The following is a 16522-nucleotide window of genomic DNA, read 5'->3' on the forward strand; positions in this document are numbered from 1 at the left end:
TCTTGCAGTCTTGGTTTTGTTGTAGTGAATTCCTTGAGTTTTTTTTTTTTTTTTTTGTCTGGAAAGCTTTTTATTTCTCCTTCAATTTTAAATGATAGCCTTGCTGGATAAAGTAGTCTTGGTTGTAGGCTCTTGTTCTGCATTTCTTTGAATATTTCTTGCCATTCCCTTCTGGCCTCAAATGTTTCTGTTGAGAAGTCGGAAGTCATCTTTATGGGGGCTCCTTTGTAGGTGATAGTCTTTTTTCTCTAGCAGCTTTTAATATTTTCTCTTTATCACTTAGCTTTGGTATTTTAATTATGATGTGTCTTGGTGTAGATTTCTTTGGGTTTCTCTTTAATGGAGTTCTCTGTGTTTCTTGAACTTGTGAGATGTTTCCTGCCTTAATTGAGGGAAGTTTTCAGCTATGATATGTTTTGTATTTTTTTTTTGTATTTTTTTAAGTTGGAAATGGGAGGCAATCAGACAGACTCCCGCATGTGCCCAACCAGGATCCACCTGGCATGCCCACCAGGGGGCGATGCTCTGCCCATCTGGGGCATTGCTCTGTTGCAACCAGAGCCATTCTAGTGCCTGAGGCAGAGGCCATAGCGCCATCCCCAGCACCCGGGCCAACTTTTGCTCCAATGGAGCCTTGGCTGCAGGAGGGGAAGAGAGAGACAGAGAGGAAGGAGCAGGGGATGGGTGGAGAAGCAGATGGGTGCTTCTCCTGTGTGCCCTGGCCGGAAATCAAACCTGGGACTCCTGCATGCCAAGCCGACGCTCTACCACCGATCCAACCGGCCAGGGCAGCTATGATATGTTTGAACAAAGTCTCTATCACTTGTTCTTTCTCTTCTTCTTCAGGAACCCCTATGATGTGGATGTTATTTCTCTTCATGTTGTCACAGAGCTCTCTTAGAGTTTCCTCAGACTTTTTGAGTCTCTTTTCTTTTTTCTGCTCTGCTACTATGCCTTTAATTATCTTGTCCTCTAACTCGCTGATTCGATTCTCAGCTTCATCCATCGTGCTTTTAATTCCTTCCATTGTGTTCTTCATTTCTGATATTGTATTTGTTGTTTCTGACTGATTCTTTTTTATTATTTCAATGTCCTTTTTTATATTTGCTATCTCTTTATTTAGGTGTTCATAATGACCATCTATTGTTGTTCTAATATCTTTGAGCATCCTAACAATCATTATTTTTTAAACTCTGCATCTGGTAATTTGGTTATATCTGACTCATTCAGGTCCTTTTCTGGTGATTTTTCTTGATTCATTTGTGTTGCATTTCTCTGCCTTCTCATTTTGTCTGTGTAAAAGAAGGTTTTGGCCACCGGAGTCCACTGGGTCTGGCCTTTGTGTTCTCTAGGTGTAGTCTGTCTGCATGCCTGCCACCCCTCTGCTGTTGCTGCCTAGGGCTTTTGGGAATGGGTGTTGCCGGTGCCTGCCCACTGGGGCTGTTGCTGTGGTTTCCGCCTCTTCTTCATGGGAGTGGCTGTTATTACGTGCTCGAGTGTACAAGCCTCGGTGGACTTGGCCTTTGCCCCGCCCCATGGGTGGTGTTATGCTCAGCCCTGATAGCAGGGGTGAGCACCTTTGCTCAGCTGCGGGTCTCTGCCTGATTCCGGGCTTTCGCCCCACCCTTGCAGGAGGAGCCCACTCATGGGACAGCTGCAAGCCTTGGCTGCACAGGCCGGGTGGGACTGCATGTCCATGCTCAGTAGTGAAACTCTGCCTGTTCTGGGTTTTAGGCTCCACCCCCGTGGGAGGAGCCGACTCCCAAGTCAGGCCACAAGCCTCGGTTCCATGGGCGGGGCAAGGCTGTGCTCCTGCACCCTTGCTCAAGGGCAGGTCTCCACTCCTTCCGGGGTTCCTGCCCTTCCCCCGCAGGCTGGATTGCAGGCTGCCTGTAACTGGCCTTGACCACTTTTGCACATCCCCTCCTCCCCAGCCAGGCAAGACCAAGCTCACACCTGAGCCTCAGTGGTGGCCAGCCAGCTTTCGCCCTTGCCGACAGAACTGCGCTTCTGTGTCCTGCCGCCGCCCGCCCTCAGGCGAGCCCTCAGCCGTATGGGTGGGGGCGCTGCAGCTCAGACACTAAGACTCCCTACTGTAGTCCCAAAAGCTCCCTCCTTCTAAGCGACTCTGCTCTGAGTGCCATGGGAGAGCTTGTTTGGCTGGTGTCCTGCTTCCCTTTGCTGGTATTGCTGTTTCTAGGGGAAATATTTACTTCAGATTTGGGGAGTCACTCAGCCCAGGGGTTAGGGTGGCTGTCTCCCAAAATGTTTCTCCCTGTGCCTCCTAGATTACACTCTCTTCCTGCTACTCCGGACCTCTCCTCTCTCCCATCTCCCGGAGCCCCGGGTGAGTGGTTGTGAAAGAAGTTTTCTGCACAGTCCCTTTAAGAAGAATCCTGGGTCTGAGAAATCAGTCTCTTTCTCACAAACAGTATCCTGTCTTGTTTCCAGCTAAATACTGTCTGTATGCCTCTTCTAGGCTCTGAGGCTGCAGGCTGGAGCTTTGTTCCTGGGGCTCAGGACCCTCCCCTCTCTGCTAAACTCACTTCCTGCCACACGAGTCTCTCTTGGCTGCCGTTCGCTCCAGGGAGCCGGGCAGCCCTCTCCGCATTTACGCTTTTCCTACCAGTCTCAGTGTGCCTTCTTCAGTGTTCCTTGGTTGAAGAGTCCTCTTAGTTTAGTCCAAAGTTGGTTTTCCCAGATGATGGTTCTTAAAATTAGTTTGTAATCCATTTTGGTTCTGGGAGGTGGAAGTTGCTACGTCTGCCTACTCCACGCCATCTTGTCTTCTTCTCTTTTTCTTTTTTAAATATTTTTCTAATTATTATTTATTATTTTTAGTGAGAGAGGAAGGGGGAGAGAGAGGGGGGGGGAACATCAATATGTCCCTGTATGTACCCTGACCGGGGATCAAACCGGCAACCTCTGTGTTTTGGGACGATGTTCTAACCAATGAACAATCCAACCAGGGAGACTTTTTTTCTTCTATTTCATGTGTTAGACTGCCATCTTGTGGAACTTTTATCTAATTGCTGAACATATTATTGACATTTTTTATGCTACAGTGTCACCCAGTGGATTAATCACATAATTGCAGATTTTTTTTCTATTAATCAGTTTGAGTGCCACCAGGTAGAATTTTTTTTTCACCAGGTAGAATTTTCATGTAACTGCATGCAAATATGTTTTTCTTATTACTTTGCTTAGAATGCCATCCAGTGGAATTTTCCTGCAATTACAGATCAGAGAAGTTTTTCCTGTCTCAGGTTATAGTGCCACCTAGTGGACTTGATATGTAATTCCAAATCCAATGTTTTCCCTGTTCAGGTCTCTCTCTTTATACATACACCCTCCCCCCCACACACAGAGTTGATCCTTGAACACGAGGTGGTTATAGATGCCAACACACAGCTGAAAATCTGAGTATAAACCCTTGACTCCCCCCAAACTTAACTACTAATACTTTACGGTTGACCTGAAGCTTCCCAGTAATGAATTGCTGCCAAACAAATGCTGAATGATATTGTCACCTTTTTTCATAAAAGAGAAAATCATTGGATTTGTTTTAGTGAGCAAAAACAGGTATTAATGTAGGTCTTTCGTAAAATCGGAGAGGCTCAACACAAACGTTCAAAAAGTGGGCGATACCTGTAATAGAAAACACAGCTGATTTGAAATTAAGTGGAATTTTTATTGAGTGGCACTCTAACCTGAACAATACGAAAAACTGCCTGACCAGGTAGTGGCACAATGGATATAGTGTTGAACTGGGATGCAGAAGGAACCAGGTTTGAGACCCTGAGGTCACCAGCTTGAGCGTGAGCTCATCTGGTTTGAGCAAAAAGCTCACCAGCTTGGACCCAAGGTCGCTGGCTAAAGCAAGGGGTTACTCGGTCTGATGAAGGCCCACGGTCAAGGCACATATGAGAAAGCAGTCAATGAATAACTAAGGTGTCGCAACGAAAAACTGGTGATTGATGCTTCTCATCTCTCTGCGTTCCTGTCTGTCTGTCCCTATCTGTCCCTCTCTCTGACTCTCTCTCCCTGTCCCTATTAAAAAAAAAACAATGAAAAACTTCTCTGATATGCAATTGCAGTCAAGTTCTATTGGGTGGCATTCTAAGCAGAGTAATAAGAAAAACTATCCGTATGCAATTACATGAAAATTCTACCTGGTGGCACTTAAACTGATTAATAAGGGGAATAAATTCCTCTGCAATTACTGCTTAATTTCACTGGGGGCGATGTAAAACAAAACAAAACAATAGAATATGCAATTACACAAAAATTCCACAAGATGGTACTCTAACACAAGAAATAGAAAAAAACTACATCTGCAATTATAAAAACTGTCCACCAGATGGCTCTCTAATATAAGAAATAGAAAAGATTGCGCCTTTGGGGAAAGGGAATTCCTTTGGCATTTATCCAAACAAGATATTATTATGAAATACATGATGATAAACTTACAGAGGTTTTTTTTAGTAAATTAAAATGTAAATTAATATTTAGTACATATATTTTCAGTGCTTTGGACATATTTTAATTATATTCTTTAATTTTTTATGACTTGTTTGTACCTACAATTAGCAGGTCCTCTAGAGCCGAGACCAAATATCTGGCTTTTCTTCCTCCACAGCCTCTACTACAGTAGCTGGTACATAACGAGCACTCAATATATATTTATTAATTTGGCAAAAGAATGAATAAAACTGTGAAAGTTCAGAGATCAAATAAATGGATCAAGGTGACATTAATACAATACAAATCTAGCGTCTGAGCTCTATTCTTAGGGCTTCTGTATCATGCATGTGGTCAAGTAGGGCAAAATGTAGAGTAAAATGTAACAGAGACCAAAATTACAATGGTTTTCATTTAAGTGTATTCTAAGGTTGAGATCTTTTTTTTTTTTTTCCAAAAAAAGATAATAAATTTGTTCTGGCCGGTTGGCTCAGTGGTAGAGCGTCAGCCTGGCGTGCGGGGGACCCGGGTTCGATTTCCGGCCAGGGCACATAGGAGAAGCGCCCATTTGCTTCTCCACGCCCCCCTCCTTCCTCTCTGTCTCTCTCTTCCCCTCCCGCAGCCAAGGCTCCACTGGAGCAAAGATGCCCCGGGCGCTGGGGATGGCTCCTTGGCCTCTGCCCCAGGCGCTAGAGTGGCTCTGGTCGAGGCAGAGCGATGCCCCGGAGGGGCAGAGCATCGCAGAGCGTCGCCCCTTGGTGGGCGTGCTGGGTGGGTCCCAGTCGGGTGCATGTGGGAGTCTGTCTGACTGTCTCCCCGTTTCCAGCTTCAGAAAAAAAAAAGAAAAAAGATAATAAATTAAAAGAAAAGAAGAACTGGCAAAAGTTCCTGTAAAAGGATGAAGTTTAGTGAGACAATTAGGTTTGACTGAGTTTTTAAAAGCCATTCAAACTATTTCAGTCATTTGATTGTGCTGAAACTTGTTCTTTTGAATGAAACGTTGGGGTCACTCTCCCATAGGAGCCTGGGAAAGCTGTCTGTGTGGGTTCCTGAGGATTCATCTCCCTAGGGGAGCCTCTGGCTCTGCCGGGGCTCGGCCGGTCCAGCAGCCATGGGATGCGGATGTCAAGGCCTTCCAACCCGCAGACACAGGAGGCCAGAGCCCCCGAACCGGGGAAGAAGCTGCACGTGCCTCTTGCCCTCCGCCGCCTCTGCCAGGTTTGAACAGACTGACCCCACCACCTGAGCTCCCAGACTCCGCTGGGACCTGCTCACTCAGCAGTCACCCACTGCACAGCATCAGCACCCGTTTCCATGGCACCACAGCTATTTCTGAACCAGAACCAATTTTCTGTCCCAGCTGATGGCCCTGAAGCTCATGGCCACATGGCTCCATAGGGCCCAGAATCCCTCCACGCCTTGTTTTGCTTTTTGGAAGGAAATTTGCATCTTGTCATGAACTAAAAGCCTAAACTAAACAGAAATCACAGATGGTGGCACCTAGGGCATCAGCCAGTGAACAGGGACTTCTTCCAGAAGAACGTGGGGCTGTCCCCGGAGCCGCTGGTGTTGTGCTCTGTGTGCTGCTTACACAGCTGGGGCTTCTGGCGCGCTGGGCTTTGACTCCCAAGGAAATGACAAAGTGCCCTACTTCCTGGCTGGGAGCCTATTTAAAAATAAAAACGGGTTTACAAGGCCCTGGCCTTCATGCTGTCTGCGTTAGTCACTGCTTCAGTCCCTGAAGCTCTGGCTTGGGGCACCCACGGGCTTTGCCAAGGCCCGGCGGGCACGCTGCTGCTTCCCCTCGCCCACACCTGGCTCGCTCCCCGGACTCCGGGGCCCACGCCGGCGTCCAGCCCTTCCCCTGAGTCCTCTTCCAAATGCTGCTGCTTTGCGGCTGCCCCTGCAGCCTCGCTGGGCCGCCGCTCTGCGTTTCTCCCCGGGCTTATGCTCCACGGTCACCTGCTCCCATGTACCCTCCACACGGGGCCCAGCGGGTCTTCTGAAAGCAGAAACCAGATCCTGTCCTGCCCTGCTTAGCACCCTCCAGGCCTTCCCACTGCGGGGCGACCTGGAGAAGTGGCCTGCCACGCCCTCCCTGCCTCCTCTTCCCCTGCCTGCCTTCCTCCGCGGTAGACCACCCACTTCTCTTCCTGTCCCTCAGATCCTCCGCCTGACACCTGGCTCGGCGTTTGCACAGATGCTGTCATCTCCGCTCTCTGCACCTGGGCACTCAGAGGCTGCGCTACCGCAAGGCATTTCCTGCGTCCGAGCCCATCGCTTCCTCCGCCAGGCAGACCCCGGGTTACCACCGAGGCAGGTTCTGGAGGTTTGTTCTTAGGTTGAGTTTGTACGTAAGTTGGAACAGGTACATTTAATATTAAATACAACTAGACAGATGTTTGTCTTAACTTAGTATTTATTTTTACCTTTCTGTGCCTATGAATACTTAAACATTTTCCAATACCCCCGTAAGCAGTCTTGGGTGGTGCAGAAGATGACGGACTTGTTGGAGAGGAAGGGACTGGTGTTAGAGTTGGGGCTTGATTCTGCTGCTGGAGTCAGTTTCTTGAAGTATAGGCATCAGGGAGGTGCGTACAGAGCTTTTCTTTTCCTCGCCATCAATGGCCTGTAGCATCTCAGGCCCTCGGTAAGCATGCAGTAAACTTTGGTGAGCCTCTCTGTGTCAGGATCTTGCTCCTCTAACTTTGCCATTCCTGCATCAGTGGGATGAAGAGCATCAACTAACTCTTTCGTAGAAAACTGTTTTGATTCTGGAGTTTCTAGGTCCCTGTTTTCTTCCCTAATGCTGTCATCTGCTGCTCTAGTTCCATAAGGACTTCTTTGGTTAGTTCTTTGCCATGGGAGTTGGATAACCCTATGATCTCATTTTCACTAATGTCCAACTGCAGTTAGTTACCAACAGCCCTTATGGTGTTCCGTTTGTAAGTACGAGTTGTACATAAGCCAGGTGTTTGTATCAATAACTTAGGGACATACTATAGTCTAATTATATGTATTTTCTGTGGAGTGGTCTTGTTCAGGTGGACAGGCCGTGTTCATCGGCTGCCCCCTCACTAGAACAGGAAGTCTGTCCAGGATAGGCACGTCGAGCATCTTGTCCACCTCCTGTTGCAGAGCCTAGAACAGCGCTGGACACACAGCAGGTGCTCAGAAAGCATGCTTTGATGGGATCTTCTCCGTTCAGGCTAGTGTAACTGTCACATTCCCTTGGGGAGCTTCCTTGAATCTGTTACATTTTGCAAGGTACATAGAACTACTGTTAAATCACTGAAAATTGTGGTACTTGGGAAGTCTTTATTACTGAACATGTCAGAGGGTCTGTTCATCTCATGTTCTTCGTCCAGTGTGAGGACAGATGGGAAATGAAGGCCCCGTGAGGCTGCCATAACTTCAACTTTTTTTTTTTTTAAGTGAGAGGAGGGGAGATAAAGAGACAGGCTCCTGCATGCTCTCTGACCAGGATCCACCTGGCAGTCCCTATCTGGGGCTGATACTCGAATCAACCGAACTATCCTCAGTGCCTGGGGCTGATGCTTGAAACAACTGAGCCCCTGGCTGCGAGACGAGAAAAGAGAGAGAAGGAGAGAGAGAGGGGGAGAGGAGCAGATGGTTGCCTCTCATGTGTGCCCTGACTGGGGATCAAACCCAGGACGTCCGCAAGCTGGTCCGGTGCTCTATCCACTGAACCAACCAGTCAGGGCCTGACTCCAATTTTTTAAAGTCTAAACCTTTTAGAAACCGAACAGATGATGTCTCGGAATCTCTTATTTTGCTATTCCTTTTACGCAACTGGGGTAGTGGCCTCGTTTTCTGGAATAAATATTACTTAGGTTAAATGTTGACATGGCATTGGTTTCTTCAAAGGAAAAAAATCATGCAAATCTGAAAAATATTGAATAATCCTCCTTCACTTGATGGTCATTAATTGCTATAATTGCTTTATGATCTTAGCCTCTCTTAGACCAGTGATTCCCACCTGGGAGCGATTTTGCTTCCAGGCAACACTTGGTAACGTCTGAAGACATCTTTGATTGTCAGGACCTGGAGGGTGTTGCTGGCATCTAGTAGGTAGAGACCAGCAATGCTATTAAACAGCCTACAATGTATAGCCCCCACAGCAAAGAATAATCCAGCTCAAAATGTCAAAGTGCTAAGATGAAGAAATGCTATCTTTGAATTAGACTGTAAACTAATAATGTATTGCCTTAAAAGTAAGAAAATACATGTTATTTATAGAAACTTGGAAAGTAGAGATAAACCCAGATATGAGAAACTGCAAGCATCTGTTAAATTCTTTGGTATTTAGCTTCCTAGTATATTTTCCCATGCACATATATACATATATATTATTGTTAATAAAATGATATGTTCTGGAGATATTATTCTGTATCTCTTTTTTATTTAATTGTCCCTCATGGACCATGTCTGTGTCTTTGAGGGCTGTTCTACACCATGGTCTTTAATGACTGCATAGCGGTTTGCTTTATGGATATAACACTAGCCATTTATTTCCTGACCAGAGGACATGCACGCTTTCTAATTTTATATATCATTCTCAATGCTTTGATGAAACATGAACATTTTAGTATCTAAGTTTTGTACAGAAGTACGGTTATTTTTGTAGAATGTATTCTTAGAAGTTGAACGGCTGGGTCAAAAGTTATATTTCAAGACTTCAATGTCTAATTATAAAAATTAGTAACTAGACGGTGAGCTCATTGTGGGTGGAGACATATTTTACACTCCGTGGTCTCCCTCACTGTGACTTGCTGTGTTAGGTGGGGCTCCCTTAGAAGAGGATCTGAGAATGAGATTCAAGTGCGAGTCATTTATTTAAGAAAAGCACCAGTCAAGAAGTGAGGAAGCCAGGCAGAGAAGAGAGTGGAGCTAACGCCAGGGGGATTAAAGAGCAGGCTGCCTGAGGGCAGCGGGGCTCCACACTCCGGAGAAGTTCTACATGCGGGGACGGAGCGCACCTCGGCTGTCTGACTTGTGGGGAGGAAACCAGGGTATTGACCCTCCCAACCCCATTTACTGGGGCCCAGGCTCCTCCTGAGGCACCCACGGCCACTCTGGCCTTCTTTGCTTGCAGGCTGGGTGTCCTCCCATCACAGGAGCGAGCCCCTGGCTGGAGAGTGGCTGGTGCTTGCAGGAGGGAGCCAGCAGTGGCCGTGGGGACAGTCTGTGCCAAGGGCGTTACTGTTGCTGCACTGATAGCATCCGCTACACTGGTCTCGCAGCAAACACACAGTAGGTGTCCACTCAGTATTTTTCAAATAAACAAATGGCACTGTGCATGTTTTTTCCTTATAGGATGAAAGAGTCACACCGTTTTAGAATAGGAGGTAAGCTCAGGCACAATCCCAGCCGGCTTCCACTTCACAAATGCGAAAACAAGTCCAGAGAACTGGAAGCTTGTCTGAGCAAGGCTTCCTCTTCTCCCCCAACGATAGGGGACTCCCCGGGCTGAGTGTGGGTGATGGACCGGAGCGTCCCCATAACTGACAAGTAGCGAAGCATTCAGCTCTGGATGTTGGCATGCATAATCCTTCCTGCCAACCCTCCAAACACCTGTCTATCTCAGAGTTTTGAACTCGTTTCCTTCTGCACCGGATGGTCCTCCTTAGGTCTCTGCACAGATACCTCCTTCTTGTAATTCATGCCTTGACTCCAGTGTCACTTCCTCATCAAGGCCACACTGGCCTACAGTTAATTCAACTGCTAAATTTAGGGAGACGTCATCAAATGCTCAAAGCACATGAAAGGCACAGACACCCAGAAACTCCCCAAACTGAGACTATTGCTAACCGTCAGCTCATGAGGAAGATGTTATTTTCCATAGATCTGTATGATCTGTGTTGTTTGCCCCCCACCTCCATTCAAGTACAAAGAAAGTATAAACTACACAGAAAATGGGCAGTAGGAATTGCAGAAGGGACCGTTCTAGCAGATGCCCGATCAGGGCACGCAGGGCAGGGAGTCACCCGATTTGTGTGGGTTGGTTGCGATGCTGAGTATCTTGTTTCCAGTCTCTGAAGTCCACTCTCCACCTCCTCCCCCTTCTCCTTGCTGTGGCCCAGGTGACAGACCTGCAGGTGTTACATCCACAGGCCCCTCCCTCTTGGTTGTAATTGGTGGGTGACGGGAGCCTAGAGGGGTCAGTGCTGGTACTCCTTGTGGAATTCTGTAGTGCTTGCCCAAGCCTTTATGAATACACCCTTTATTTTTATTTTTACTTTTATGATTTTTAAAAAAATTTTAGGATCTTTTATTGGCTTAGGAAGGGGTGATTGGAAGACTTGCCTTCTCAACTCTCCCACATGTAAAGATGCTGGAAAAGATGATATTGACATCAGTATCAGAGGATTCTCTCCCTCCCAGTAAAGGGAAGAATCTGGTGAAACAGCTGATAAGTAAAGCAAGCATAACAAAAGCTTTACTTTGCCCTGACTTTAGAGATGTTAGTAATTTACCTTATCTTGTCTTATTCAACAGAATGTTTTTCAGATACTATTATGGTGCCAGTTGAGGCATCATTTTGAGATCAATCATTCAGTTCCAAGGAAAGGGAATTTAAAATTTTAAGCATGATATAAGATGTTTAAAAGCCAAAGCTTCTTTTTACCACCTTTCAAATGAGAAATGGAAAACCCACTGAAGCAGCCTACCGGTTAAATGATCTATTGCACTGACTGGAGAAGGGCATACAATAGCTGAGACATTAATATAGCCTGTACATTACTCATCGAATGCCTGCTACCTGAAATAGCAGCCAAAGAAATCATGGCAGTGCTGCTTCCCAAAGGTGCAGTAATTCACCAAATTAAAAAATTAGTTTCAAACACAAAGACTAAGTTAACATCTCATCTAAGGAATCATACTGTGTTTCAGATAGACAATATGTAATTACAGATGTAGCTAGACTTGTTGCTTTGCTTGGGAATACACCCTTTATTAAACTTGTCTCCTCTTACCCATTCTACCGGCTCCAGCTGTTTCCTGCTGGTGCCTTGACTGATACAATATTTTGGTATATTTAAGACTCTGACATTGAATTTAGCATCTGTTATTTTCCTTTCTTGAGGGTCATGTTCTTTCTACCCTTTTCATCTTTGTTTCATTTTTTAAGAGATTATTTAAATATAGTAAAGTGCACCAGTCTTAGAAGTACAGTTCCATGAATCTGTACACTTGTATATGCCTCTGAAAGAAAAATCTAGAAAGTTTCCCGCATCCCTGAAGGCTCTCTCATGTGCCTTTGCAGTCAACACCACCCTCCCAGAAGTAACCATTGTTCTGTTGTTGTTTTTTTTATTGTGTATTGGTTTTGGGTGTACAGCTTAGTGGCTAGACAGTCATATACTGTACACAGTGTCCCCCCAATAGTTCCAGTACCCACCTGGCACTGCACAGTTATCACAATAGTATTGACTATATTCCCTAGGCTGTACTTTACATCCCTATGACTATTTTATGATCGTCCATTTGTGCTTTTCACTCTCGTCACCTCTTTCACCCTGTCCCCCAGTCCCCTGTTTCTCAGTAACCACTGTTCTGACTTCTGTTACCATAAATTAGTTTTGCCAGTTCTTGAACATCATATAGATAGAATTGTACAGCCCTGGCCGGTTGGCTCAGTGGTAGAGTGTCGGCCTGGTGTGCAGAGGTCCTGGGTTTGATTCCCGGCCAGGGCACACAGGAGAGGCGCCCATCTGCTTCTGCACCCCTCCCCCTCTCCTTCCTCTCTGTCTCTCTCTTCCCCTCTCGCAGCCAAGGCTCCATTGGAGCAAGGATGGCCCGGGTGCTGCGGATGGCTCCTTGGCCTCTGCCCCAGGCGCTGGAGCGGCTCTGGTCGCAGCGGAGCGACGCCCCGGAGGGGCAGAGATCGCCCCCTGGTGGGCAGAGCGTCGCCCCTTGGTGGGCGTGCCGGGTGGATCCCGGTCGGGCACATGTGGGAGTCTGTCTGACTGTCTCTCCCCATTTCCAGCTTCAGAAAAAAAAATACAAAAAAAAATTGAATTGTACAGTATGTGCTTTTTGTTATCTGGCTTCTATTTGGCTCAATATTTGTAAGATTCATCCACATTGCTGAATGTCCTCTGCTTCTAAGTTTGATTTGACCTTTAATAAAATTAAAGTCATTTCAGGTTTATCTTAATTGGGTTACTTATATGTAAATTAGGATATAATGACAGACATGTCTTAGGGTATGAGGAAGAATTAAATTTATAAGTAGCTGAAAAAATTATAAGTAGCTGTATCCCTACCAGTTTTGTGATTTGATCATAGATAATAAATATGATTAGAGATACTACAGTAGCAAAATCAAAGCCTACTTTGCTTCTCTGAACAGAGAGCAAATGTTATCTTGGGAAAGCCTTTTTATTAGGTTACTGAGCTTGTGCTTTGCTGATCACATTGTCCCTTTTACTGAAATAAAAGGTTCTATGCATCATTTTCCCACCCAGAATGTCGTGGAGCCAAACAAAGACTATCAGCAACAATCAGCGCATGAGGAAGACATTATTTTTCATAGATCTCTATGCTCGGTGTGGTTTGGATCTACTGGAAGGGCAGGCTCCCCGAAGCCCCATTCATGCATCTGAACCTGCCCCACCAAAACTTGGGAAAGCCAAACTTGATCTGAGTGATACCCTTGCTTTCTGTCCACTGGGCCTCCTGTCCAGCTGGAGGTCAAAGGATGCTCAGCTGCCAAAGAGAACTCCATCCTGGCCACACATCTGAGACGTCAAGGAGCTTAAGCAGCTCCAGAAGGAATCTGCGATTCATTATGTCTCACAAATTGCCTTTAGTGTGAGACCAGCTCTTTTCAGGCCCTGGATGAGGCACAGTGTGACTTTGGCAGGCTTACCTGACTAAGTCACACATCCACAATGGGAGTGGAGAACACTAGTGTCATTTGGAAGAACCACTCTTTGCAGGAGAGGAGGCACCAGCAGCCAGGACATTCGGCAGTAGAGTCACACCCTCCTGGACACAGTTAGCTCTATCTTTTAGTCATCTGCAGTATGGAAAGTTTGGCTGCCTATTGAAAGGGATGGAACTGATGATTTTCTTGTGCTCTATGAGCTGGGATATGCTTCTTATATTTGTATTATACCACAGAGTAGCATCTTCCTTTAAGAAATCACAAGCCCTATTCTGTAGGCTGAGAGCTAGACGTGGGAATTGCAACAGGGAGGGCTGGCCTTATGGTAGGTGGATTGCTACCTAAAAGCATGGTAGGAGTGCTAAGAGGTTTGACATTGCAGCCAGGCTGACTGGGTTCAACTGGCTCAACCAACTTCATGCTGTGTGACGTTAGGCAAGTAGCTGGTAACTCCTTTAAGCTTCAGTTTCCTCATTTGTAAAACGGATTATTTTACCAGTCATGCCATTGTTTTGCGGACAAACGAGATACTATATTAACTTAATATACATTTCAATACACGTTTAAAGTCATTTTAATACATGTTTAATGTAAATTTACTTTTGGGTACCATATGGTGGAAGGAAATTTGAATTCAATTATTTTTTTTTGAATTCAATTATTGTATCTTCCCATGTCACAGCTGTGCAGATAGAGATAATTTTTTTTTTTTTTGGTATTTTTCTGAAGTTGGAAACAGGGAGGCAGTCAGACAGACTCCCCCATGCGCCCGACCAGGATCCACCCGGCACACCCACCAGGGGGCGATGCTCTGCCCATCTGGGGCGTTGCTCTGTTGCAACCAGAGCCATTCTAGCGCCTGAGGCATCCTCAGTGCCTGGGGCCAACTTTGCTCCAATGGAGCCTTGGCTGCAGGAGGGGAAGAGAGAGACAGAGAGAAAGGAGAGGGGGAGGGGTGGAGAAGCAGATGGGCGCTTCTCCTGTGTGCCCTGGCTGGGAATCAAACCCGGGACTCCTGCACACCAGGCCGATGCTCTACCACTGAGCCAACCGGCCAGGGCCAGATATATATAATTTTTAAATTACAGTTTACATTCACTATTATTTTGTATTAGTTTTAGGTATACACAATAGTCATAGTGGTTAGAAAATCATGGACTTTACAGAGTGGTCCTTCCCATGTTTCCAGTACCCACTTGGCCTCATACGTAGTTATTGTAGTTATTATGATATTAGTGACTATATTACCTGTGCCTTAATTTAGATCCCCGTGACTATTTTGTAACTACCAATTTTTAAAATTTTTTTTTAAATTTTTATTTATTCATTTTAGAGAGGAGAGGGGGAGAGAGAGAGAGAGAGAGAGAGAGAGAGAGAGAGAGAGAGAGGAGAGACAGAGAAAGAGAAGGGAGGAGGAGCTGGAAGCATCAACTCCCATATGTGCCTTGACCAGGCAAGCCCAGGGTTTCGAACCAGCGACCTCAGCATTTCCAGGTCGACGCTTTATCCACTGCGCCACCACAAGTCAGGCGTAACTACCAATGTGTACTTCTTAATCTCTTCATCTTCACCACCCAGCCCCCAGTCCTCCTCCTCTCTGACAACTGTCAGTCTGTCCTCTGTATCTATGAGTGTGCAGTTGTTTTATGGTCATTAACCATTTGCCCATTCTGGACAGGGTCCTGGCTCCCTTTTGAGCCGAGCAATGTAGTGCTTCCAAGATATGCTTGGGTCACAGGATTATGCCAAGGCTGGAGCCCCTTTTCTTGGGACCCAGTGTCCCTGAGTGTACCACACGACTATGCCTCTAAAGTCTTGCCATATTCCTGAGGCATCAGTAAAGCAGTAGGGATCATGACCTGAAGACACTTCCCTTCCCTCAGTGTTTCATTATAGAACATTCTGAGGTATTCTATGAAAACTATGGCTTCTCCCAGCAGAGCAAGTCCTTCTATGAAGTTCACTAGACAATGCTAACTAAATAAGAGGAAGGATGTCTTGCCTGTGCGGTGGTCAAGTGAAGCAATGAATAAATCTTTTAGGAATTACAATTCTCATTCGTTCCACACTGCCCAAGATGACTATGTTTTATATGATGTGTACAACAGAAGGTGCAACTTGATTTTCTCTGAAAGTAAGAATTTTCTTGTGTTTTTAAGATTTTTATATTTAAACATATGCAAATGAAGAAATGACTAAGTGACTCACCTGAGGTCATGTGACTGATTCATGCCATTGTCTAGACTTGCACCCAGGTCTCCAGACTTCTGGTCCAGAGTTAACTTCTGTTTCCTTACCGCCCAGTTCTGAGTTCTTGGCATCCTTGCTATTCAAAGCATAGGCTCTCCTGGGAACTTGTTACAAATGCAGACTCTCAGGCTCCACTCCAGGCCTGTTGAACCAGAACCATGTGCCTGTTGAAGTTTGAGAAGCAGTGGTCTAAGGCTTAGCACTGTTTTTAGGTGAACTTCTGTATCTCAGTTCCAGTCAAAGAAGCTGGGGCCTTCAGTGCACAAGATGAGATGATGGAAGAGAGACTGACTAAATAGCTAGACAACACTCAGTGTATGAAAATAACCCCTAAATACGACTTCAAGTTCAATGACAGTTGAGATAGTGCAGACACAGACAGATACAGAAGTCAGCCTGTAAAGTTTTCTTAAGAGTAAAGTGGTTATTCTCACCTCAGGGCCTTTGCACTTGCCATTCCCTCTGCCAGAACACTCTCTAGATATTCTCACACATTGCTCTTGCACTTGATTCTTTTTTTTTTTTTTTTTTTTTTTTTTTCTGAAGCTGGAAACAGGGAGAGACAGTCAGACAGACTCCCGCATGCGCCCGACCGGGATCCACCCGGCACGCCCACCAGGGGCGACGCTCTGCCCATCCTGGGCGTCGCCATGTTGTGACCAGAGCCACTCTAGCGCCTGAGGCAGAGGCCACAGAGCCATCCCCAGCGCCCGGGCCGTCTTTGCTCCAATGGAGCCTCGGCTGCGGGAGGGGAAGAGAGAGACAGAGAGGAAAGCGCGGTGGAGGGGTGGAGAAGCAAATGGGCGCTTCTCCTGTGTGCCCTGGCCGGGAATCGAACCCGGGTCCGCACTTGATTCTGATATTAGTTCAAGCATCACCTGCGTAGAGAGGTTTTCC

The 16522-nt window shown here is 46.1% G+C and overlaps 1 protein-coding gene across 1 annotated transcript in view; it reads right to left on the minus strand.

Annotated features, from left to right (window-relative positions):
• Positions 1–15589: 15589 nt before the first annotated feature.
• LOC136317118 (serine/arginine repetitive matrix protein 3-like) overlaps positions 15590–16522 on the minus strand; it is a 300751-nt gene continuing 299818 nt past the window's right edge. Inside the window, exon 4 of the mRNA XM_066249665.1 lies at positions 15590–15767. The gene's annotated coding sequence lies outside the window, so the exon portion shown is untranslated. The remainder of the gene's footprint in view (positions 15768–16522) is intronic.

This window comes from Saccopteryx bilineata, chromosome X (assembly GCF_036850765.1).
Source record: "Saccopteryx bilineata isolate mSacBil1 chromosome X, mSacBil1_pri_phased_curated, whole genome shotgun sequence".
In the NCBI taxonomy this organism is placed as follows: domain Eukaryota; kingdom Metazoa; phylum Chordata; class Mammalia; order Chiroptera; family Emballonuridae; genus Saccopteryx; species Saccopteryx bilineata.